A 25,254-nucleotide genomic window follows, 5' to 3' on the forward strand; every position below is an offset into this window, starting at 1 on the left:
ACGTGATGGGATACTATTTGACCTTAAAAATAGAAAGAAACCTCATCTGCATCAGCAGCGATGAACCAGAATGAGTTGTGCTAAGTGGAACAAGGCATCCACAGAAAGTCAAATGTCACATGAGCTTAGAGTGGTTGTTTTCAGGGGTTGGGGCTCAGGTCAGATGGGGAGACAGTGGTCATAGGACACAAAGTTTCAGACAGACACAAGGAATAAGTTCAACAGATCTACTATACAACATGATCTACTCTACAGTTAATCTCATACACAGTTGATATATAATATTCTCAGAAATAGCTGATAATAGATTTTGTGTGCATAGTGCAAAAAATGATTTGAGGCAGTTAATAATGTGTCAATTTGATTTAGTCAATCCATAATGTACACACACACACACATATACATGATTCAAAGCAACAAGTTGTACATGATGAATGTACACAAAATTTTACCAGTTTTTTTTAATGAACTATACAAAATTTAAAACAAGATAAAAAAGAAAACAAGGTCATGGGTGTGATACTCAGAGTTTTAAGAGTCCAAGAGTCAAGAATAAAGGAGGCTTCATGGGAGAGAAAATGCCTGTGAAAGATAATGGAGGAGAAAGCAGGAGCAAGTTGGGAGAGTATGATACCATGATGTAGGCATCTCAATCTGCTAGCTCAATAGGAGCTCCGGCTCAGTGTTGTCCAGTAGAGGATGCCTTAGCTAGATCTTGTGCAAGAGTATCATGTACCAATGCCCACCATGTGTGTAGTTTCTTGGCTGGGGCTGCCCTAGAAGTGGTGAACCTTGGAGGACTGCAGCTCAAGACTGTCAGCTCCTAACACTCTTTGCAGATGAAGGGAAGTTTTCTCTTGAAGGGAGAGCAAAAGGCATCTCCATTGCTGCTACAGTAAGTGTGCTGATAGCCAGAGAGGGCTGTACTCACATTTATTGAACAGGTCCCCATAACTATAAATAGCTGATTGCATCTTTGGAAAGAGAAAAATAATTATCTACATCTCACTGAGCTCTTCCAGGCCACTCTGGAGAGAGTCACTTCTCATGATTTCCAAAGAAGTGCTGCTCCAGCTCATGGATTGTGATCCAAATGAAGCTCCCTTGCTCTCTCTCACTGCCCTTTGAATCTTACTCATATCTGCAGTCTACTCCTGCCCTGGATGAGAACTTTGCCCTTGATCTCCAGTCTCAGCTCAGAAATGAGAAGTTCTTAGGCCATGTGATACATTAAAACTCCAAACCTAAGTCACAGTGAAATAGTCTCTACCCATTAGCGTAGGAACACAATGGGAGAGGGAAGTCCCTGTCCCACTCACGCTTAGATCACCACCCCTGCCCTTTCCTCCTTGGCGCTCCCAGCAATGTCTCCCACAGCTCATGATTCCATTTCCAGACAGATGGGTGAGTGGGGATGACAAATTGTTCTACTCTGACTGCTGAGTTCTGATGGTTAAGGTATCTCTATTCTAGATGGTCCTTCACAATTCCTTCCTCTATCCCTAGACGTGTAGAACATACCTCCCTTCACAAACACACACATGCACACAGAACACACACACACACACACACACACACACACACACAAACACACACACTCCTCTTCAAGTGCCCCTATTATAGTGCTCCCTGGGTAACAAAGCAGGCGATGTCTCATTGGTTGGTCACTGTAAATATTATTTACCTGACAGATTCTAGGATCTACAGTGTAGTACCATGCTTCTAGCTCCCTAGTTGGAGTCAGGTCCTCATCCATAGTCAATTTTAACTTTTCTGGGCCTGCCTTAGGCTGCTGTTCTCTCAGGCTGTCTTCTGCAGGGGACTCTTCCAATGTAACGGATCCTATATCCAAGGATGTTGCTTTCTCAGTTGACCTCTCTCCATGGATGAGGGGTTCTCAGAGCAGTGATGCAGGTTCTTCTTAATTTCCACTGCAATTCTGCAAGGGGAGATCTGGTCTCCCTCACTCTGCCTTTGAACTCCCGGCATCTATCATATTGGCAGCTCAGGTAGACAAGCAGGAAGGGATCCACTCCAACATCTGGTTTATACCATGCACTTAAGGTTTTCTGCGGAGTCTCTTTGGCACTGGATTTCTATCCTAGACAGTTTTTTATGATTAAGCCACCCTCCTCCCTACATTACTTGCTGAAGTTTTCATCCTGGGTGTGTTCTGCTTTTTTGTTGCTTGGATTTTACTGCAGCAGAGAGAGGCTAACTCAACCCAAGCACTGGTTCATCTTAGCAGTAGCAGTAAAGGGTATAAACCAGTCAATGGAGTACTGGGTGAATGTCCCTGCCCCCTTGACCTTCACTGAGACAATTATGAGGCTTGTTCCCCATGGCTCTTAAGAATGATGGAGCCCTCATTGCCCACACCAGCACTCACCTTAGACACACCCTTGACTGGCTTTTCTCCCTTCTCTTTCTCATTTTCTGCAGTCCTGCTTGGATCACCACCCCCAGAAATATTTCTTCCATCCAGGTTATTTTGGAGGTCTGTATTTGAATGGGAAAACAGTACTTTTGTAATTTTCTCATCCATGTGGCCAAATACTGGACTGATGGGGAATGTACTTCTTTGTATGTTTATCTTATTGATTATTGAATAAAATACTGTTTGGCCAATGAGACAGTAAGTTAGACAGGACTAGGAGTCAAAGAGGATTCTGGGAAATGTAGTAGAGAAGTGGTGATCCAGGCAGGAAGTGACATAGCAAGGAGACTCATATTTAAGCAAAGGAAACAGGAAGTGTCCCCCTTTCCCCTCTGCTCCTCCTCCAGCAGCGCAATGTGATCCACCGGCAAGGGAGGGTGCCAGCGGAAGGCATCCTCTATAAGATAAGTCTTATAAAATATATAGATTTATGATAATTGAGACTGAGCTAACAGATGAGAATCCTAGTCATTGGCTAAGCAGCATTTGAACCTAATACAAGTCTCTGTGCATTAATTTGGGCCCTAACTCGGGCAGGCAGCTGGCGTAAAGCGCACACGTGGCGGTGGGGCTGGGAGCTTTTGGCGGAAAGATTTATCGTAACACTGGACAAGAAGCAACCTAAAGGTTATAAAGAGGTGACATCCAGAACCCAGGAAAAGGGACCCATCTCAGATCACTAGATGGTCCTCTCTTCAAATCAGAAAGAACAAGCAGAGATGTGGAAAGGTTTGCAGGTGTCAAGAAAGTAAAGGGCTACCCTTGGCTTTAATGGACAACAAAACACCCTGAGACCTGGAGCAGGCAGCCATACAAGCGGAACTGAACTGCTCAGCTCCTTCCTGTGCAGAGCAAGATTCTCACACATGCTCTCCAAAGGTGAAAACCAAGTTGATATAATGCCTGAAAAGCACTTAGCATAGAGCTTGGTCCATGGTGAGGTCTCCATGAATGTGAGCTGTGGTGGTTACTAACGCTGGCATTATGAAGACCAGAGGCCCCTCATTATCAACAACCATCTGTGGTTATTGAAAAGGAGATGCCAGAATCTAAGATAAGGAAGGTAAGCCAAAGGCACCCATCAGCCAGCTTAAGGAGCACTGACCCTGGGACGCACGGCTCAGCTCCATGTTTCCCATGCCAGCAGCAGCCTGTCCACCAGACTGACCTTTAAGCATACAGCCATGTCATGCCTAAGGCTGTTCTCCCAGCTACACCTCTGAACAACTAAGTCCTTGTCTCATCGGTATCACATATCCCAGAATCCCAAAGTGGCTCCCTTGACTTATCTATGTCCTCTGATCCTCTTATGTTAATTGCTCTTATTAATAAAGTACAGACTTTGTCCCAGTGCCTTAGAATCACACAGAGAGATGGTTAAAATGCTGGCCACTTCGTACCCACTGAATCAGGATGAAGGTGTGGAGGATGGATTTTAGGAACCCCCTGCTCACCATTCGAGGCCGCCAAGTGAGTGTGCTGGACACTGGGAAGAAAGCTGCAGCCCTGCTCTTCAGCTCTACAGGGAGGAAGCTCCCCAGCCAAGTGATGCCCTTTGTCTCCAGTCACAAAAGGTTTGTTTCCCCTGAGCAAAGCCATGAAATGACAATGTCTGTTTTCTTCTTTGGCTGGGCTCTAGGGAGCCTATGAGAGGGGCTCTACCAGCTCTAACCTCTTCTCCTGGGCTTTGCATAGACCAGCCTCACAGACTGCTTCATGGCTGTGGGTACCAGTCCTGAGAACTCTGCTTTTATCTCTTCACACATGGGGGGTTCAGAGGCAGGGCTTTCTGGAAAGTAAGTTGCTTCAAAGAACATAAAAAAAAAAAAAAAATCTACTGAGCTCGCCCAAACTCTCATTTTACAAATTAAATCCAAATATAAAATCCACAGGTCCGGGATGTAGAACAACTTCAAATCCACAAAACTTAAGGCAAAGTTGGGACCAAAATCAGGTTTTTTAGTATTATTTGCTTTGTTTTTTCTTTTTTAAAATTTGTTTTGTTAGCATATAAAGTAATGGCTTTCATCACAGCATCTTACTTCATATGGGCCATTATACTTTGTTGCCAAGTGTTTCTCCTTCCCCCACTGCCTTCTCCCGCTGGTTTCTCCCCCAAAGAGTGTCGCACATCATTTTCCAGCTGTGAATGGCCATTACTCTATTTCCCAGCTCACTTAAAATAATCCCCAGCACACACCCTTTTCAGTTGTCTGTGTGTGCGTACACACACACACAGACACACACACACAGAGTTTTAAATTTAGGTTATGCATATGAGAGAAAACATAACGTGTTTTTATCTGAGTCTGGCTTATTTGGCTCAACAATTCCCAACTTCAGTCCATATCTTTGCAAATGTCCTGACTTCATCTTTGTTGTATAAAATCCAATTGTATATATGCACCACCTTCTCTTTATGCATCCATCTGTTGACGAGCAGCTAAGCTAGCTCCACTTCCTGGCTGGCCATCGTGAATAGTGTGCCAACACACAGGTATGTGCAAGTATTTCTGTGATTGGTAGACTCCAGTTCCTTTGAGTATACACCCAAGAATGCTAGTACGGTGGTTCTCGTTTTTTTTAGTTTTTTGAGGAATCTACACACTGATTTCCATGGTGACTGCAACAGTTTATACCCTTGTCAGTAGGGAAAAATGTTCCTCTTCTCTCGCATCCTCACCAGCATCTGTCGCCATTTGCTTTTGATGATCGCCATTCCGACTTGGGTGAGATGGAATGACTTCCGGTATCCTGTTGGTGGGATCTTACTTGATTACGTGGTTTCGCAGTATAAGAGGGCCAAATCTGGAGATGTCCTGGAACATAGAAAGTACTTAGTAACTGTCATTACTATATTGGTGTCTTACTAATTACTGGATGTAGTCGTTTGTTACTATTGATTCGCATTTGAGACCAGAAGTGCACACAGCAAGCATCAGGAAACCAAGAGGAGCGGGGAGAGCCGGCTGGCCACCCAGACAGCTTTGCGCATGCTGAAGTTCTTTCTTTGTTAACTCACTACTGCTCAGGCTCCAAGTCTTTGCAGTAAACGCTGTCACGATCCCAGAATTGATCAGAATCTGTGATCATTCTTCATTTTATCAGAACTGTCATCGACTGACATGAAACCAGCTATTCATCCTGCAAATATTTATTAAGCTTCATCTAAAAGCAAGACACCATCCCGGGTGTAGGATGTAGGGGTGAAGAGGAAAACATGGGCCTCTCGATATCATTGGAGTAGAGGTTAGAGAAAGAAGAGCAATGGTCAGTAAATATCTATCACACCGTAATGAAGCACTGTGAGGAAAAAACCAAGCAAAATTAAAGAGTAGAGACAAGAGACAATGCCCTTTGAACAATACAGAGAAACCCTGTCTCGAAAAACCAAAAAAAAAAAAAAAAAAGAAAGAAAGAAAAGAAAAGAGAGAAAGAAAGAAAGAAAGAAAGAAAGAAAGAAAGAAAGAAAGAAAGGAAATGCCCTGTGGTTACGGTGCTCAGGTCAGATATACCAACTGCAGCAGCCCCACCCTGACATTTCTCCCTATATAGTCAATGTGAGGAGTTATAACAGAAGGCTGCCTGGGAGCTTGGTGCTAAAGCATGATTCTCAGCCTGTGGGGCATGACCCCTTTGGGGGGCCACATATGAGATATTTACATTATGATTCATAGCAGTAGAAAAATTACAGTTATGAAGTAGCAAGAAAAATAATTTTATGTTTGGGGGGTCACAATATGAGGTATTAAAGGGTTGCAGCATTAGGAAGGCTGAGGACCACTGGGCTGGAGGAGAGGATGCTAGCTAAGATTCAACAGCCCAGCAACAGTCTATCCTGCTCATCTCTGTAATGTGGCTCCTTCTGCCCTCCGTGGACCTTGAGCACCTTGTCTACCCTGGAATATCTTGGTATGGCCAGGAAGTGTCCTTCTGTGGTGCTCATGCTACAGTGTGTTCACAGTCCCTGATCCTAATTTATCCATATGTATAAATCTTCATTGATTATTCACTTATTTGCAGATCATTTCTATGTCTCATCTTGGATGACCTCAGTCTGGATGTCATACTTTGGTCTGAGAAGGCAACCCTCTTCCTTCCCTGCAGCCTGCAGTCCTCCTGTTACCACATACAAAATGCTCTGTCTTCCCTGCCAAGTTCCCCAAAGGACTAGTCACTTACAACGGCTTCCCAATGCTCCAGGACACTTTGTTCTCTGGGCTACATCTTTCTTCTGAGAGAGGCTGTGAGGCAGCCTGGTCTTGGCTTATTGAGGTGACTTGGAGTCTAGACCAAATATTGTGCGATTTTGAGACAGGATCTCAGAGAACCTGGAATTCAGAGGTTTCCCTTGTTTCTCTCAATCAATGGAAACATTTAAGAAGTAGGGAAAGGGATTCCCCACTCCACAAAAAAACAAAACACACACACAGATGCAAAAAAATAAATAAATAAAAAATAAAAACTCTACTAGAAGAGGAAATTAAGGGACAAAAGGAAAAATGGAAGACTTAGGGCATTCAGTAAGCAGGGAAAGAAGGAGTGGGAAGGAGAGCTTTCTTAAGCCTGGTGATCCCTGCAGTCCTTGTGAATAACTGTACTGTGGGGGGGGCAGGGGGGGGTTGCAGAGCAAGCACCTGGTCCCAACCACTTCATCTTTCTTTCTTTGTTTTTTTTTGTTGTTGTTGTTTTATTGCTGTTGGGTTTGTTTTTTGTTTGTTTGTTTGTTTTGTTTTGTTTTTCGAGGCAGGGTTTCTCTGTGTAGACCTAGCTGTCCTGGAACTGGCTCTTATAGACCAGGCTGGCCTTGAACTCACAGAGATCCGCCTGCCTCTGCCTCTTGAGTTCTGGGACTAAAGGAATGTGCCACCACCAATGCCCAGCTCATTTCAGTTTTCAAAAGATCACATGCTTGTAGGCAAAACACCCATACACATAAAAAAAATAACTAAAAATAATTTAAAAATAAACAAAACCGACAAAAGGTATGAAGGCTCCTTTCAATGGAAATATTACAAGAACCCCAATACAGTGAAAATTGGACTGCTCTAGCCCATTTCAGCAGTTTAACTAAACCCCTGTGGATACCCTCTGCTCAGGAGCAGGTGGGTGGGACTCCCAGACTTCTACGGAGAATGATGGGTTGCCTTTTATGAAGCCCTCCCCAACTCCACTGAAAATCCTTTAAAACTGTGTTTATCACCCTCGTTATGACTTAGCCCCACAAAAATGTTATACGCCCTCACAGTAATGGATGCCTGCTTTGGTTGAGAGGCTCCTTAGTGTTAGAGGAAGGGAGAACAGCTCCCACTGTGAATCATTAACCTGTGAGAGCTGGACAGTAAGAATGATGCAACCTAAGCCGTATCAAAGAGGACTGTGCAGACTTGCCCAGTCAGATGTTTTGCTACAAAACTCACAGTGTATATGAAAGGGTGTGATTAAAGTGGGACTATTCTTTGGAGTTATAAAAAAGATATGACCAAGATGCTGTTTGTTACCGTTAAGTGTCCTCCTGAGAGGAAAAAAAAAAAAAATGCCTCCCACTGGAAGGAAGGAACGGCGTTTCTCTGGGCATTCCTGTGCTCTTGATGTAGTTTGCCACTCTTTCTCAGTCACTGCTAGGAAGCCAGACCACCTCAGGCAGAGAGAGAGAGCACTAATGGATGCAGCTTAGACCCTGACTTCATTCCTTAACTGCAACTGATTTGCCTACTCTTTCTTCGAGCCTCACATTCCTAACCAGCTGGTACTTCAGCTTTTCACATTACGTGGACTTTGAACGGCGTGTGAGTTTTTAACCAAGTGTACAGTTAGAGGGAATGAAGTCCACAAAATGATTGCCCTCAATCTGACACCAGTTGCCAAGTCTGAGGAATTTTCAAATCTGCCCACTGTTGCAGTAATTTGCTAGAAGGACTCACTGAACGTACTTGAAATGGTTATAGTCCTAGCTGTCATTTAGTATAGGGAAAGGGTATACAGATTAAAATTATCCCAGAGAAGCAGCACCTAGGAGTTCAGAGAAATATTAAGCATGCATGATGTCTCACGTGGGTTAGGACACTGTTTCCTCATGCATTATAAACCCAAGCCTTGGAATTTTTATTGGAGCTAGATCACACGCTGCCACCCACATGGCTAACCTTGATCTCCTAGCCCGTCCAAAGGTTAGGCTGATACCTTTTATCTCTAGTTCTCTGGAGAAAGCATCATACTTGGCTCTTAGCCTCCATGGTAAATTGCATTGTTGGATTGTCTGGTGACCAACACCTCTAGGCAAATAGCCATTCTTATCATACCTGGCATGGAAGGCTCTAAAATTAAATCCCAATAGCTCAGGGTAAAAGCTAGAACAATCTTTAGGGAAGATTAATTTCTTAGTCTATCATATACAAAATTCATCTTCAGGATAAGATAAAGAAAAAGATGGAGCAAATAACTGATCAAATCAAATTAGCAGAGGTATGGCCAGACTATTGATCTTCATTAGTAATGAGATCAAGTCCCCTGAAGGAAATCAATGGTAAGGAACTCCAGAAGGGACTCTATGACCAAAGCCAATGACCACCTCGTGAACTTATTTTACTGCTTGTGGTACCCTAATGTGGAGACGAGAGCCAGGACGCCCATCACTTAAGTGAGGTGAGAAGGCCTATCCCTCAGTGATCTCTGGAACCAAAGAAAGCATGAAGGTTCAGCCTGTCTTGGGCTTATTTTATTGCCTCATTTATTTGGATTAGGATAGACTTGTGTGTAGCAAAAGGTGGGACTCCTGGCAGATGCTCAGAGCCATTTGAGAAAGATAGTTACTTGAGGGTGTAGATGACCCTTGGACTCTAGAGTGTGAGAGCCACTCTGAAGAAAACTTTAGTAGCACCTGAGTGAAACAAACAGCTGCTGTCCTTCCTCTGACACTCTGAGAGTCTTGTGGGTCCCAACACACACACACACACACACACACACACACACACACACACACACACACCACATACCTACCTGATTGAGAGGCTGTGAACTCTCTATGTAGCATGGCATATAATCTCACGTCAGTGGCTCATCCAATCAGGAGAAACAAAAAATGCTGTCAGCTCTGGAAGACATCTACAACCTCAGAGAGTGATGGGCATTTGCAGGTCTCCTGAGCTCAACTGCACACAAGACTCCTGCACCTCTGTGTCTCCCTGTTCATATGTTGTGTGCCTGTCTCTCTCACCCAGCCTGGCAGATGCCAATGTCACAGGTCAAGATACACAGGGCTTAGCACTGGCGAGATCTTTAGGGGGAAAAAAATCACAACTCCTGTGGCTCCATGGAACTGTGCTTCCTCTCCTTTTACCTATCTGCCCACTCCAAGCTCTCCACTCCCATCAGGCTATGAGGTTGGAAGGCAAATGGCAATCCCAGGCCCAAAGCTGAGGTTCTACATGGAAAAAAAGATACACCACCTAGGAGAGCCTCTTTCTGGTGACAATGAACTCACCTCCCAGAAGGAGCTACTGGTACCCCCACTCTGACGTCACTGGGAAGAAAGAGGAAGCCAACTGTGCTAGGGTGAAGCAGGCAGTTCCCCCAAGATCACCCAATAAAGGGAGAACATGGCTGTTTCTTACAACAGGTTGAGAGTTCCCTTGTCACAGAGTGAGCAGAAGTCAAGACTCAGGCACTGAATGGCAGGCAAGATGAGAAGGCCAGCCTTACCTTTTGGGCTGCAGGCTTCCTCCTCCATGAAAAACCCTGCTCCACCCTAAAGGACTCCTAACCCCTGATGCCTAGATCTCTGGGGAGTGCCTCCCCTCCCTTTCCCACTTATCCTATAGTCCCCTATAGACAAGGGCTCTGTTTATGAACTCAGCCGTCCTCAGGGGTTACCTCACATCAGTAAAGTCCATAGTGCCCCTCCTTGACTCCTGGGATGCGGAATTCTGGGTGATGATCACGTTTTGCAAGGCATGTCCATCTTGTAGGTGGAAAAGAGTAGCCATGAAGCTGATCTCTAGCTTCATCTGATGCCTCAGAGTCAGACGGTTGCCCTGTTGAGGCTCTGGAGATCTAATGGGGCTCAGCACAGGGTTCTGGAAGAGCTCTGAGGAGACACAATCCCAGGGTTCAGAAAAGGAGTGCTGGAAAGCAAAGCCCACGAGGCTGAGAACTGAGCCTCAACATAGCTCACAGACTACAGTGATGAAACCCAGACAAGAGGCAAGTTCATATCCAGAGCCTGTCTTGTCCTTATCCGGGGAACTCTAAAACAACTTCTCCATAGACAAATCCTTCTGGCATCCCTGAGTCACAGCCAGAAAGCCTTAGTGGTCATCCGGTCCTCAAAGAGGAAGGGTAAATGGTTGAGCTTGTCCAAGAATGCACCTAATCTCCTGCTGCTCCTAGCTCCAGACACACCCCAAGGGGGTGAAGGAACAATGGATATAGTCGTGGTTAGGGTTTCTATTGCTGTGAAGAGACACAAACTCTTATATAGGAAAACATTTACGTGAGGTGGCTTAAAGTTTCAGAGGTTTAGTCCATTATCATCACGGAGGGAAATGGCAGCATGCAGGCGGACACGGTGCTAAAGAAGGAGATGAGAGTTCTTACATCTTGACTCACAGACAACAGGAAGTGGTCTGTCTCACTGGGAATGGCTTGAGCATATATGAGAACTCAAAGCCTGCCTCCACAGTGACACACTTCCTTTGATAAGTCCACACCTACTCCAATAAGGCCACACCTCTCATTAGAACCACTCCCGTAGAGGCCATTTTCTTTCAAACCACAGCAGACATCATTGGAGAAACCTCCATACCTGGTGCACTGGCCCAACACCAGCTGGAGAGAGGGGTCCTGCACAGAGAGTTACTGATCACTAGAGGCTGGATCCCTGAGCAACCTGCATCTCCCTGGAGGGTTAGGACCCCCAACGGTCACTCTCCTGTCACACCAGTACCCACCAGCTAGTAAGCAATTCCCCATGGACTTGATTCACCATGACTGATGCTAAGGTTTGTATAGAGTACATCACCTGCCCACTGCAGCTGTACGGGCCACTGTTTTCGATTGCTGCTATTTCTATGAACAGGATCGATGCATTAGAGAAATTAAGGTGTTATCCATCTTTGTAGAACTTCACTTGAGACACTGTGTACTTCATCCCTGACATTTTAGAGACAGCGTGTCTCCTTCCAGTGTGGAGTCTGGCAGAACTTAGAGATGAGACCCCAGCTGTGAGACATGGGGACAGGACCTACCATGGAGCCACAGATCCCTTGGTTTACTGTTCTCTGTACTCTAAGGCTAAGGCTCCTGGACAGTGTCTTTGTAGCTATGTGGGTCTCTAGTCCTTCATGCTGGACCACGGTGGAACAAGAACTCTGCTTCCTTTCTCCCCTTTCCTTTTCCTTCTCCTCTTCTTCCTATTCTTCTCTTACCGTCTGTGTTTCTTTTCCCAATGACCTTACTATACCCTGGAAGTTTCTCCTCATCAGCAAGTTTGCTTCTAATAGGTTAATTCCAACTAGGTAGTTGCCTTACTCCTCCTGAAGACATTCCCATTTGCCCAAAATTTATACCTGTCCTCATTTCAAGGGACAGACACAATATCCCCACTTTCAGGGTTAGACTCAGGTCTAGACTCTAAGAACCCCAAGATAAGGAAGCTTGACATGGCTTCTCAACCCCCAGGTCCTCCTCAGAGGCTTTCCCAGGTTCAAACACCTCCGATGGCACATGCTAGTACATATTCCCACCAGGACCCTCACCCTCCATCCAGACATGCAGCTGCCTTGTTGGTTCTCATCCCAAACAATATCTACAGGAAGAGGTCTCCCTCCTTCTGGGCTTTGAATCTCTCACAAATCAAACCCACACACCCAAGGTATCCTTAAGAACCAATACCACAGCTGGTATTCAGGCCTGAAGACCACGATGAAGAAATGTAGAAATAAGATGCACAGAGGGATTACTAGGCCATCCCTGTTATGATGAAGATAAATATGTGTGTCCTCAGCCTCCTCTCTGGACCACAGGGTACCTTGCATCACTCCTAAGATACTCGGGCCTGTAACGTTCTGAGCATACTCCTCATTTCCCAAGCCTGGTCTCTCAATCAGGACTAATCACAGAGCTCTTGGGTTTCCAAGTATCTGCACTCTCTCCTACAAGCAGTGACATTCATAACTCACTGGAAGTCTGAGTGTGTCTGTCATGGTGTCTCCTTTCTGACTGATTCACTGGAAAGCAGAGAAACAAGGTTTATTTATTATTAATTCATTGACTTATTCATCCATCAAACATTTATTAAATACATTCTACAGGCCATACACTGAGGAAATGTGCTGCTTCAAGTCTGATAGACAAGAAAAAGAGACAAAGTATTAAATGTGTAAATATATAAAGTAATTGTTCCATTCTACCTGGAGAGGAGATTCAGATAGGAAAGGTCATCTTGACCTTACCTTGATACCTAGGCAAGCGTTCAGTATGACGGGGAAATCAGGAAGTTCCACTTCAAGATGGAGGCACATGGGCTGGAGAGATGGCTCAGAGGTTAAGAGCACTGACTGCTCTTCCAGAGGCCCTGAGTTCAATTCCCAGCAACCACATGGTGGCTCACAACCATCTGTAATGAGATCTGGTGCCCTCTTCAGGTGTGCAAGCATGCATGCAGATAATTGTATACATAATAAATAAATAAAATCTTTTAAAAAAAGATGGAGGCTCATAAGGAAGCCAGGAGAATTCTTAGACTCTGGGAAATGTGGCCAGGCTGGAGAGTCAGGCCATGGGGAGGATGGCGCTGGGGAAGTGAGTCTGGAGAGGTAGCGGCCAGTGAAGTTCACACTGTGCCAGAACGATGGGGAAAATTAAGGATTTGGAATAATACAATTAGATTTATACTTGAGAGCCTGTAACTTCAGTATGAAGAGGGATCACAAGAGGTGAATAAAAAAGACAGCGAGGCTACTGCAATTGCCTAGGCAGGAGAGGAGGGCACCAGCTGAGAGACTGGCAAAGAGGTGGAAACAAGAGACTGGGTTTGAGTGATGCTAAGGAGGCAGGGACCCAGCACCTGAAGACGGAGGGAGAGGACAGGAAACTGAGGAAGAGCTGATTGTGTGGGAGAAGTGATCCATTAAATCAGGGAAGGCACTTTCGGCATTACTCATGGGGATGCCCATCAATTTAGAGTCTGTAAATTAAATGTCTGCTCTGGGCTGGAAGATGGATTCCAGAATCATTAATATTTGGTGGTGTATGATGACATTGTGTGGGGAAAGGGTTTTGGTATGTAAGCATGGAGGGGAGAGTGGGAATATGTGTTTAAGTTATATTTACTCCTTTGTTCTTATATGTAAATATGTACATGCCAGGTTTCTATTGCTATGATAAATATCAAAAGCAACTTGGCAAGGAAAGGGATTATTTTATTTTATAGCTCATAGTCCATCATCCAGGGAAATAAAAGCAGGAACACAAGGCAGGAACCTGGAGGCAGGAACTAAAGCAGAGGCCAAGAAGCAGTGCTGCTCACTGCCTTGCTCCCCATGAGTTGCTCAGCCTGCTTTCTTATAGAATCCAGGACCAGAGTCTCATGAGTGGCCCCACCCACAATGGGCTGGGCCCTCCCTCATCAATCACTAAGTAAGAAAATGCCCTGCAGGCTCGTCTACAGGTCAATCTGGTTGAAGGCATTTTCTCAGTAGAGGTTCTCTTTTTCCAGATAATTCTAGCATGTGACAAGTTGACAAAAACTAGTCGGGGATGTGTATAATATAATGTGTGTAGTTTATAATGGCAGAAAGATGAAAAACAACAAAAATGTTTACTATAAAGGGTTAATTAAATTATCATAAAATTGTATAATAAAATATGACGGAGCCACAAAAAAAGAGATAAATCTTTAATGCATACATAGAATGAGTTTTAAGATAAGTGATTATTGTTGGGGGAGTAAAATCAGCATGTGAATTTATGTATATAATGCTCCTGTACTTGTCAATTATAAAAAAGCATATATACATGTTCACAGATGTCATAACATCAGGACAGATGTTATGAAATATGTTTTTGTGCAGGTCTACACCAAATCTGAGCTTACAGAATGGAGCCAGTCTCCCTGACTCATGTAAAGTCAGGGCCTGCAGCAACCTTTTGCCAGACCATTCTCTCTGACACTCACAGACCGTGTGGGTGGTTGGGATGGGACATAAAAAACAGGAACAAAACACAGGGACATGCAGAAACATGAAATTAAAGGCTCGCCGAACTTGGAGAAAAGTGGGGGGGATTAGATTAAGTAATAGGGGCTTCCTGGCAGGAGGAATAGTTACGGACTGTAATGGTGTACACAGGAGATCTGTGGGCTCCCTCCCTCATATTCTCTGTGCAGATGTGAGAGTGCCTGTTCCCATGGTTCCTCTGCCCTGCCCAGTCTCAGTTCCTAATATGTTCTCCAGGAGTATCTGCACAGCCTCTGACCACGCCAGCTATAGGAGCTCCACCCCAAATGCCTGTGTCATTTCCCTCCACTGCTGCTCAGAGGAACAATGAGCAGAAGCTAGATGGTACCTAAGCAACAATTACGACATCCTCTAAGAAGGAAGCAGGGGTGGACATGGAGCTAGGGGGGAAACTTCATAATAAAAAACGGAATTTTTTTGTGCTAATTATTGGTGGAAACAGATTTGCAGATAGGACATAAGATCTGATATGGTGGGTCTCAGGCAGTTGGGAAGAAATCCTTCTCTCTCAGGGGTGGGGTGGGTGGGTGCTGCTCTATCTTGAAGGAAGCAGATGAATAGGATGGGATGACTTCCAGACAGGCCAGCAACTGAGGCAGTGCAGATAACGACACATAGCCCACATCTTTTGAGACAGATTCCTGGTTCCTACCCACCTCTCCGTTTGCTTTTCCCTCATCTATTATGAACACGTCTAAAGTTTTCAGCTTCTCTCGACTATATGTTAAAGGGATAGAAGCAAAGGGGCTTCACAGTCCCTCTCTGTATACATTAGCAAGGTGATAAAGATTCCTAGGAAAGGGTAACCTCAAAAGCAGAGAGAACCTCAGGTCTGTGTCTCCAGCTACCCCACTCCACCAGGAGCGCCTTGTTTGTGTCTGTGGTAGTTTGAACGTTCCCCAGAGTGATCCCCAGTTGATGATGCTATTTGGGAGAGTTAGGAGGTGTGGCTTTGTTGAAAGAAGTATGTCACCGGGCATGGGCTCTGTTTTGTCCTTGTGGTTCAAGATGTGAGCCCTCAGTGTTCTGCTCCTGCCACCATGCCTACTGCTTGTTGGCAGTATCCCTGCCATGACGGGTTCCTCTCCAGCCGGGACCATAAGCCCAAATAAACTCTTTTTCTGTAAGTTGCTTTGGTTACTGGGTTTTGTTACAGCAATAGAGAGGTAACTAATACAAGATCTAACTGCAGATCTTGTGGATTTTGTTACTAGTGAAAAGAGGACAGTGCTGGGGCTAGGTAAATGGCTCAGTTGGTAAAGCATTTGCCTTGAACGTATGATGAACTGAGTTTGGACTCCCAGCAACAATATAAAATGCCAGGCATTATAGCTGTAATCCTAGCACTGGGAAGCAAAGACAATGGGATCCCTGAAGCTCACTGGCCAGCTAATCTTGCTGAATTAGTGAATACCAGGTTCAGTGAGAGACTGTCTCAAAAAAAGGTGGATTGCAACAGATGAGGATACACCCACAGTCTACCTCTGACCTAAACACATACACACACACAGAGGTGATGCTGTTAGCCCTGCTTATCTTCAGATTCTGTAACTGCAGATCCAACTAACCTTCATCAGAAATATTTCTCCCAGGTCGGGCATGGTGGACCACACCCTCAGGAGGCAGAGGCAGGCAGGCAGGCAGGCAGGCAGATTGCTATGAGTTCAAAGCCAGCCTGGTTTACATAGAGAGTTCTAAAACAGCCAGGATTACATAGTAAGATCCTGTGCTAATTAGTTTTATGTCATCTTGACACAGGCTAGAGTCATTTGGGATGCAAGAACCTCAAATGAGAAAAGCCCCCAACCAGACTGATCTGTAGACAAGCCTGCAAAGCATTTTCTTAATTAGCAGTTGATGTGGGAGGGCCCAGCCCATTGTGGAGTGTGCCACACCTGGGCCCCTGCTCCTGGATGTCATAAGAAAACAGGCTGAGGGAGCCACAGGGAGCAAAACAGTAAGCAGCACTCCTCCGTGGTCTCTTCTTCAGTTCCTGCCTCCAGGATCCTGCCCTGTTTTGAGTTCCAGCCCTGTCTTCCCTCAGTGTAGAACTGGTGTGGAAGTATAAACTAAATACAAACTTCCCTCCCCGAGTTGCTTTTGGTTGTGGTGTTTTATCACAGCAACAGAAACCCTAAGACAGACCCTGCCCCCCCCCAAAAAAAAAATCCCAGCAAAACATTTAAAAGCTTTTTTGTTTGTTTGTTTGTTGACAGAATAGAGAATGCATAAAGTTGTATTTTGGTTTGGTTTGGTTTTTTTATGTTTTTTTGAGAAAGAGATTCTCTGTGTAACAGTCCTAGCTGCCATGAAATTTACTTTGTAGACAGGCTGGCCTCAAATTCACTGAGATCCACCTGCCTCTGCATCCCAGGTGCTGGGATTAAAAGCATGAGCCACCACCAGCTGGCACAAAATTGTTCTTGTCATTTCCTGAACACAGTATAACAACTGTGTCCATAGCATAGGTTAGTATAAGTAATCTAGAGACTACTTAAAGTGTATAGGGGGGTGTGCATGAGTTATATGCAAATACCTTATATAAGGAACTTGAGCATCAGAGACATAAACATACATTTCTCAGGCAATGGTGGTGCACTCCTTTAGTCCCAGCCCTTGGGAGGCAGAGGCAGGTGGATTTCTGTGAGTTCGAGGCCAGCCTGGTCTACAGAGTTAGTTTCAGGACAGCCAAGACTGTTACACAGAGAAACCCTGTCTTAAAAAACAAAATAATAATAATAATAATAATAATAATAATAATAATAATACATGTACAGTTCTTCCTTGCAGCATCATAGGCTAAGCAGTTACTTTCTCTTCTTGAAGAAGGGTTTATATCCAGTCCCTATCATCTTCCCCACCCCAGAACTGACCTCAGAAACATTAATCTGACTGCATGAAAACACAGGTTTTCTTTTTTGTTTGGAGGATTAGGGAAACCTCTGCTTAGTTTTCATGAGCCATGACATTAGTCCTATGTGTAACTAAATGAGCCTCGTTATGCTGTCAGTCTGGTTGCATTTTTATTTCTGTTTTGCCATGTTCACCCTTCCAACTTGGTGATTCATCTACTTTGCAAAATTATTGTGAGCAGAGGGAAATTATAACACTGGGTACAGACCTGGAGGCGCTGAGCACTGAGTTCAAGCACAAGGCTCTGGTTCACTCTCCAACCCTGGGACAGAGAAACAAAGTCCCTCTCCACCATATTTTTCCAAGAGCCACCCTTCCCCTCACACTAAGTTTCTCTGATTTTTTTTCTTGGTTGTCACTACCTTCCCCCTCCCCAGTTCCTCTTATAACATGCAAATGCTTCTAGGACTATCAGAAGAAAACCACGCCATATCTCTGTTTAGAAACTGCTCTAGAGGTTTATAAATGGTCTGTAGAAAAATGCAAATCTTTTCAGATAAACAGGCTCAGCTGAAACTATGAGCTCATTTTTGTAAAAGTGCAAGCTTAAGCACTGGGAGGGAAGTACTTTGAATCACTCTGAACTTCAAAAGGCAGAAGTTAAGAGTCAAAGCCTAGTAGGCGGAAAGGGGTTTTTGATTTTGTCTTATTTTGTTTTTACTGAAAGAAACCTTTTGGAACCCTATACCATAAGTGACCTAGAGAAAACAGCACAAAAATAATTTCTGTTCATTCTACTCAACAATGAGTTCTGTGATGCTGCATAAGATTGCACGAAACAGCTGCAAGCCATGAAAGAAAAAACAGATGCGGAGACCCAGAGCAAAGTCCCAGCATCCAAGCCACGTACGTGTCCCACCCCGCTGGAAGTTTCTAGAATGGCTCAAAAAAGATTAGAGGGCTGGTGTAAGTGACGTAAGTTATACTTGAAGGGACTGGCATGGACAAGACATAGGGTTGGGGATCATGTGGTCTAGCGGGAGGGAGCAGAGGAGAAGATAAGAGTGGGAGACAAGATTGTCTTGGTCCCTGGAACCCGGATGAAGCAGGGGAAGTTTAGGCACAGGCAGCAACCTAAAACTAGTCTGGAGTGGATGGACTGGAGAGACATTCATAGTATTATTCTCAGTGCCTGCCAAATCCATGGGCCTCTTCCAAAGAAACCCGTTTTGTGCTGACACTTGCAAAATTGGCCAGACCCTGAGTTTTATGATCAGGCCACCCTGGATATCACTGATGAGACCAAAGGTCCAGGGCCTGGCTAACCCAGTGGGTTCAGAGGAGAGCTCTGTCTTGTACAGAGCCAAGTTGTCTTAGAGAACTTTGAACACCAGCTAGGAAGTCAGAAGGCAGTGAAAGTGGAGGGCAAAGCTGAGGAAGGAGACAAACTATATATAACTAAAGCCCCATCTGCAGGGACAGCAGGCTGCCTACACAGCCAGAGTGGATGCTATTTCCCGATGGTCATGGAGTGGTCCCCACTCATCCATGAGGCCAGACTAGGACACTGTTAATATAGAAGAATCCTTCCTTGTAAGTGATTGCTTGAGGTCTCCAAAGCCTGGGCCTACGTCTCTTTAAAAAGAACTGAACTAAAACAATAAGCTGCCCTTCTGTGCTGTCTCCCTGCCACACCAGCCAGGCTGCCCTTCAGCCATCGTGTTTAAAGATTGTCATGAAAATGATACTGATGTCTCCATCTACCCACAACCCACTATCGGGAGCTAATCAACACAACAGATCTTCGTCTACCAATATCGGAAGGATTGGTCTCAAAGGGAACAAGTCACAAATCTGTCCATTCAACATGAAAACATTTATGCTTAAGAACAAATCTACCTAGTTTGCATATGCGTATAAAATAAAATATACACACAGATGATAAGGAAGCAGAGGAGAGGGCTGGGGTATAGCTCAGGGTAGCTCGGAGTACTTGCTGTATGCATGAAGCCCTGAGTTTGACTCTGAGCCATGGATAAGCTGAGTGTTGTGGTGCACACCTGTGATACCAGCCCTTGGGAGGCAGAGGCAGAAGGATCACAACAAAGCCATCCTGGGGTACATATACATAGTGACAACCTGTCTAAGAAAAACACTAAGCATTTCATATAATGTAATGAAGGAGAAAGTTGAAAGTCATAAGCTTGAAATAAAGTTTCTTACAAATTAGTCCTGGAACTGTTAAGTAGGGGCATGGAATATGATCAATACTTGACCAGCCGGAAGGAGAAAAGAGTAAATTTGATCCCTCTAAACCAGGTATGTTGAGAACTGACTCCTCAAAGTTATCCTCTGATGTTCACATATATGCAATGGCGTGCGCGCGCGCACACACACACACACAAACACACACACACACACACACACACACACGGACATACAATCATCATCATCAAACAAAACAAAACCCAGAATCTGGACTGCAGGAAAGTCCTGGGTAATAAGTTACAATGGAAAGACCCGGATAGAATGACACTAGTCTCAGCACAAATGAGAGGGATCACATGGGCTGGCCTGTACACCCCTCCAAGTCTATATGCTGCTATCCTGACCCTCGGGATCTCAAAAAGTAACTGCATTTATGTACAGGGCCTGCAAAAAAGTAATTAACTGGACATAAGGTCATTAAATAGGACACAGTCCATTCTGATGCTTGTCCTTTTAAGTAGCCACGCAGAGAGACCCAGGGATATGCGTGCAAAGACCAGGCAAGCTTGCATGGAGAAGATGGCCATCTGCAAGCCAAGGAGATAAAACTCAGACGCCAATCCTGCTGACCCCTCAACTCTCAAACTTCCGGCCTCCAGAACTATGAGGACAGAAGTCTGTTATTCAAGGCCCAGTCTGAGCTATTTGATATGGAGTCCTGAACTGTTTGTGCATCTACTGAGCCTGTGGTACCCCCCAAAAAATTAATGGAAGGGGCCATCCTGACCCAACTGAAAAAGGGAAGGGGCAGCAATAACATGAACAAGTTAAACAGCTGAAGCCCTTAGGAGAGGCTAGCAGAAAACAGCTTCAGTATGTGTCTCAACAGGGCGCCCCAGTAGGAGGGCTGCAGATGAAGGAAACCCCCTATTCATCAGTACTGCCATAGCTCACACTGGGCTGCTTTGGCCCTCAGCTGTAACTGGCCCTCTCAGGTCTCCTGATGGAGACTCTGATGTGAAGAGCTCACTTGAGTGACAGCCTCCAGCCACTGGACATTTGGATATGTCTGATGCTAACCCGGAGTCTACAATGCCCCCAGCTGTTTCTAGCCAATAACTGAGCAGAGCTAGGCACTAGAGAAAGACAATTTTCTGTCTGACAAGGAACTTCGCTAGGACACAGTTCCTGTTCTGGGATGCCCCCACCCTGAGCCAGCTCAGGCTTCCTCAGTCCTGCTCTTCCCATCAGGACTGAGGGAAGAGTCCTCCTTCCCTACGCAACTCTCTATAGGTGCCTTGTCTCCACTGATAACCAAAGCCTCTCTGCCTGTGCCAGCCTCTAGGCTTCACAGGGAGCAGTGTTTCCCCTAGAGAAATGCTCTGCATGCTAGTTTTATTTTACTCTCCATTTCGTTTGACTGACCTGGCTGCCCCCCACTGCCTCCTTAAGCCCTTCTCCACACCACTTAGAGTCCTGCTAAAATTCAAATCTGACCTTGCTGCACGCTGCTTTCAAGATATCTGGACATTTGCAAGATAAAATTGAAAGATGTAAGTCTGTCTGGATTTGGCCTGTGTTCAACGGTCTGCTCTCCTATCTCCCATCCCTAACCCATTCTGCCAGCCATATGGAATGCTGTGCATTCTTCTACTCTGGAGTGCTATTTTACATCAAGGCTTTTGGCTGAAAATTCCTTCACGGAACATCCTTCCCCACTCCCCAACACGCGTGCGAGCATGCACACACACACACACACACACACACACACACACACACACACACACACACACAGACACACACACACAGACACACACACACACACACACACACACACACACAGACACACACACACAGACACACACACACACACAGACACACACACACACACACACACACACACACACACACACACACACACACACACACACACACACACACACACACACACACACACACACACACACACACACACACACACACACACACACACACACACACACACACACACACACACACACACACACACACACACACACACACACACACACACACACACACACACACACACACACACACACACACACACACACACACACACACACACACACACACACACACACACACACACACACACACACACTCACACACACACACACACACACACACACACACACACACACACACACACACACACACACACACACACACACATACACACACACACACACACACACACACACACACACACACACACACACATACACACACACACACACACACACACACTCACACACACACACACACACACACACACACACACACATCACACACACACACACACACACACACACACACACACACACACACACACACATACACACACACACACACACACACACACACACACACACACACACACACACACACACACACACACACACATACACACACACACACACACACACACACACACACACACACATACACACACACACACACACACATACACACACACACACACACACACACACACACACACATACACACACACACACACACACACACACACATACACACACACACACACACACACACACACACACACACATACACACACACACACACACACACACACACACACACACACACACACACACACACACACACATACACACACACACACACACACACACACACACACACACACACACACACACACACACACACATACACACCTACAGATCTTTGGATTCTCACTAAGACCTACTTCAAATGTCTCCTCCATTAAAGGTTACCAAGAGCAAATGGCCTTCGAATCTGAGCACACCACAGTCTCCTAACACAGGCTGGGACTAGGGGCCTGAACAACATTTTCCCCTCACAGTTCCGGGGGCTGGAAGGCTGAGATGAAGGTGTTTTAGGTGGTTCCTTTTGAGTCCTTGCTTCTTGGCTTGTAATCTTCTTCCCAGGAGATCACCTGGTTTTTCCTCTGTCCCCATGTATCCCATCTCCTAATTTCCTCTTCTTACGAAGATATTAGATCAAGACCAACTCTAATGACCTATCTTAAGTGCCCTTAAGAGACCCTATATACAAATGTATTCACATCCTGAGGTCCAGGCAGACACTCCCACCCAAAGAACACACCCACCCAAACAAAGCTATATCCCTGTGGTACTACTTTTGTACTCAACACTGACACCTAAGACATTCATGAAACTTCCCAGCAGTTCCTTTTCTCTTAGGGAAACCTTTAGCGTAGAAATAAAATCATTTCTATATCCTTAATTTAGTACAGTACATGTACGCAGTAGATGTTCAAACTCTGTGGGAGAGTAAGTGTACCTACAAGTATTCTTTTGTTCACATACATGCATTTGTAAAAAGTAACGTTAACGTTCCTAGCTTATATTACAATACCTTGCTTAGCCGTTGGTGCCCTGCCAATCCCCTCTTGTAGCACTTACCCCACACCCAGCCTCTTTTTCCCTGGTCCCATCAATAATGTGTGATTCTTCATCCCTCTGGTGGAGAAAGAAACATGGGGCTTGTGGCTGTGAGGAAGCCTGGCCCTGAGCTTCACAATCTACATGTCCCGGTGGCCTGAAGGGAACCAAGAGAGCTCCCCTTTCCTAAAGAAGGGATCCTAAAGGATGGAAAGAGGATGCTGACAGGCAAGACATTGGGTCTCCTAAAGAAAGGCTCTCTGTCCACTATTTTGTTGTTAAGTTAATCCAAGTTTATTTTTATTATTAACAATCAGAAGACTTTAATGAGAGACATGAGGTGGTGGTGCACGCCTTTAATGCCAGCACTTGGGAGGCAAAGGCAGGTGGATCTCTGTGAGTTCCAGCCCAGCCCGGTCTACAAAGTGAGTTCCAAGACAGGCTCCAAAGCTACAGAGAAACCCTGTCTCAAAAACAAACAAACAAACAAACAAAAAACAAAAACAAAAACAAACAAACAGTAAAAAACCCTTTAATGAACTAACTTGAAAGATAAGTATTAGGAATGAACTGACTTGATTGAGAAAGCAAGCTTGGACTGAAGGTCAGTGTTGGCCAGGACACTGTAGAACATAGTTGACATGGAAAGCAGGGCAAGGATGGAGTGTTGAGTCCAGATACCTCTTACGTCCTTCTACAAGGACATAGATACCTCTTCTGGTCAATGGCTCTGGCCATTAACCTCCATCTTCTTACCCAAAATTAAAAGCAGAGAATAAGACAAAAACACTTCTTGAGAATCTCTAGGTCTGAAGGCAAAGGGTGGCATTTGGTACCTGGAACAAACACAATAAGAGACCTAGGACAGAAGGATGAGTGGGACAAAGAGAAGACTGTGCCCTTGCAACAACCAGAAGTGCTTCACTCAGGCTGGGATAAAGGAAAGTGTTTCCCAGAGGAGCAAGGTGAGTTGAGTTCCCCAAATTTGGATGAGGAAGCACAAAAACTGCAGGCTCAGCTCACAGCTTTCCTTCTATAACTGTGAAAAAGTCACTTCTACAGAAGTTGAGTAATGGTCCCCAAAGACGTCCACATCCTAACTCCCAAAACATTAAAGGGTAAGGAAGACGTTGCATATGTAACTAAACCAAAGATCTTGAAACAGAGACATTATTGTGATTATTATGAATACGATGCCAATGTGATCATAAGAGCGCTAGAAGAGGGAAACAAATGACAACCAGGTGAGGCTAGGGCAGGAGGAAGCACCCACGGATGAAGGATGCTTCTCAAACCTGGGGGAAAGGAATGAAAGACCATAAAATACAGTCACATTCTTTAGTAGATAGCATCTGCCTTCAGTGTTCCTGCGGAAATTAAGTTACTGGGTATATTCAACAAATATCCACTATTGGTAAAGATGGCAGAAGAGAACTGACTCCATAAAGCTGTCCTCTGACTTCCACACACATGCTGTGGTGTGCATGGCCCCCCTCCACGTCATACAACATGCACACACATGAACAAATGAATGAATAAATACAGTGAAAAAAATAAATGTTCACTACTATAGTTATCCCCACCCCCACCCCCACCTCCTTAAATTCTGGACATTGCACTCAGGGCATCGTACGTGCTAGACAAACACTCTACTAATGAGCTACATCCCCAGACCTATTCTTGGATCTCTTAAAGTTGATTCTCCAATGTGATGACTACAAGTCATAGGTAATTATTTAAATACTTGAAATGTGGGGTTTTTTCTGAATTAAAGTATGTTGTAAATATAAAATAAACACAAAGTTTAAAGTGCTTAATATAATGGCTGATCTCAGCAACTTGGCACAGTTCTGTCTGTGTCTATGAGGGTGTTTCCAGAGAAGATTGACCTTAGGGTCAGAAATAGAAGAGACTACTGAGAGGGGCTGGATGGAACAAAACAGAGAAAGGAAGAGTCTTTCTCTTTTCTCATCACTGATGAAATGTGGGCAAAAAGCAACTTAAAAGAGGAAGGGTTTCCTTTGGCTCATGGTTTAAAAGGGTACAGTCCATCATGGCAGGGGAAGATATG

General features: G+C 44.9%; 1 protein-coding gene across 5 annotated transcripts in view; it reads right to left on the reverse strand.

Annotated features, from left to right (window-relative positions):
- Slamf9 (SLAM family member 9) overlaps positions 1-25,254 on the reverse strand; it is a 62,708-nt gene that overhangs the window by 12,771 nt on the left and 24,683 nt on the right. The window contains exons 2-5 of one of the 5 annotated variants that reach the window (XM_035445523.1): positions 10,310-10,523; positions 9,437-9,713; positions 3,892-5,256; positions 2,390-2,499 (exon numbers count right to left, since the gene is read on the reverse strand). The gene's annotated coding sequence lies outside the window, so the exon portion shown is untranslated. Of the gene's footprint in view, positions 1-2,389; positions 2,500-3,891; positions 5,257-9,436; positions 10,524-25,254 lie in introns of all 5 variants that reach the window. The other 4 variants (XR_004770264.1, XM_035445526.1, XM_035445525.1 and 1 more) reach the window with 4 other exon arrangements.

Source organism: Cricetulus griseus, chromosome 5 (assembly GCF_003668045.3).
Source record: "Cricetulus griseus strain 17A/GY chromosome 5, alternate assembly CriGri-PICRH-1.0, whole genome shotgun sequence".
Lineage (NCBI taxonomy): Eukaryota > Metazoa > Chordata > Mammalia > Rodentia > Cricetidae > Cricetulus > Cricetulus griseus.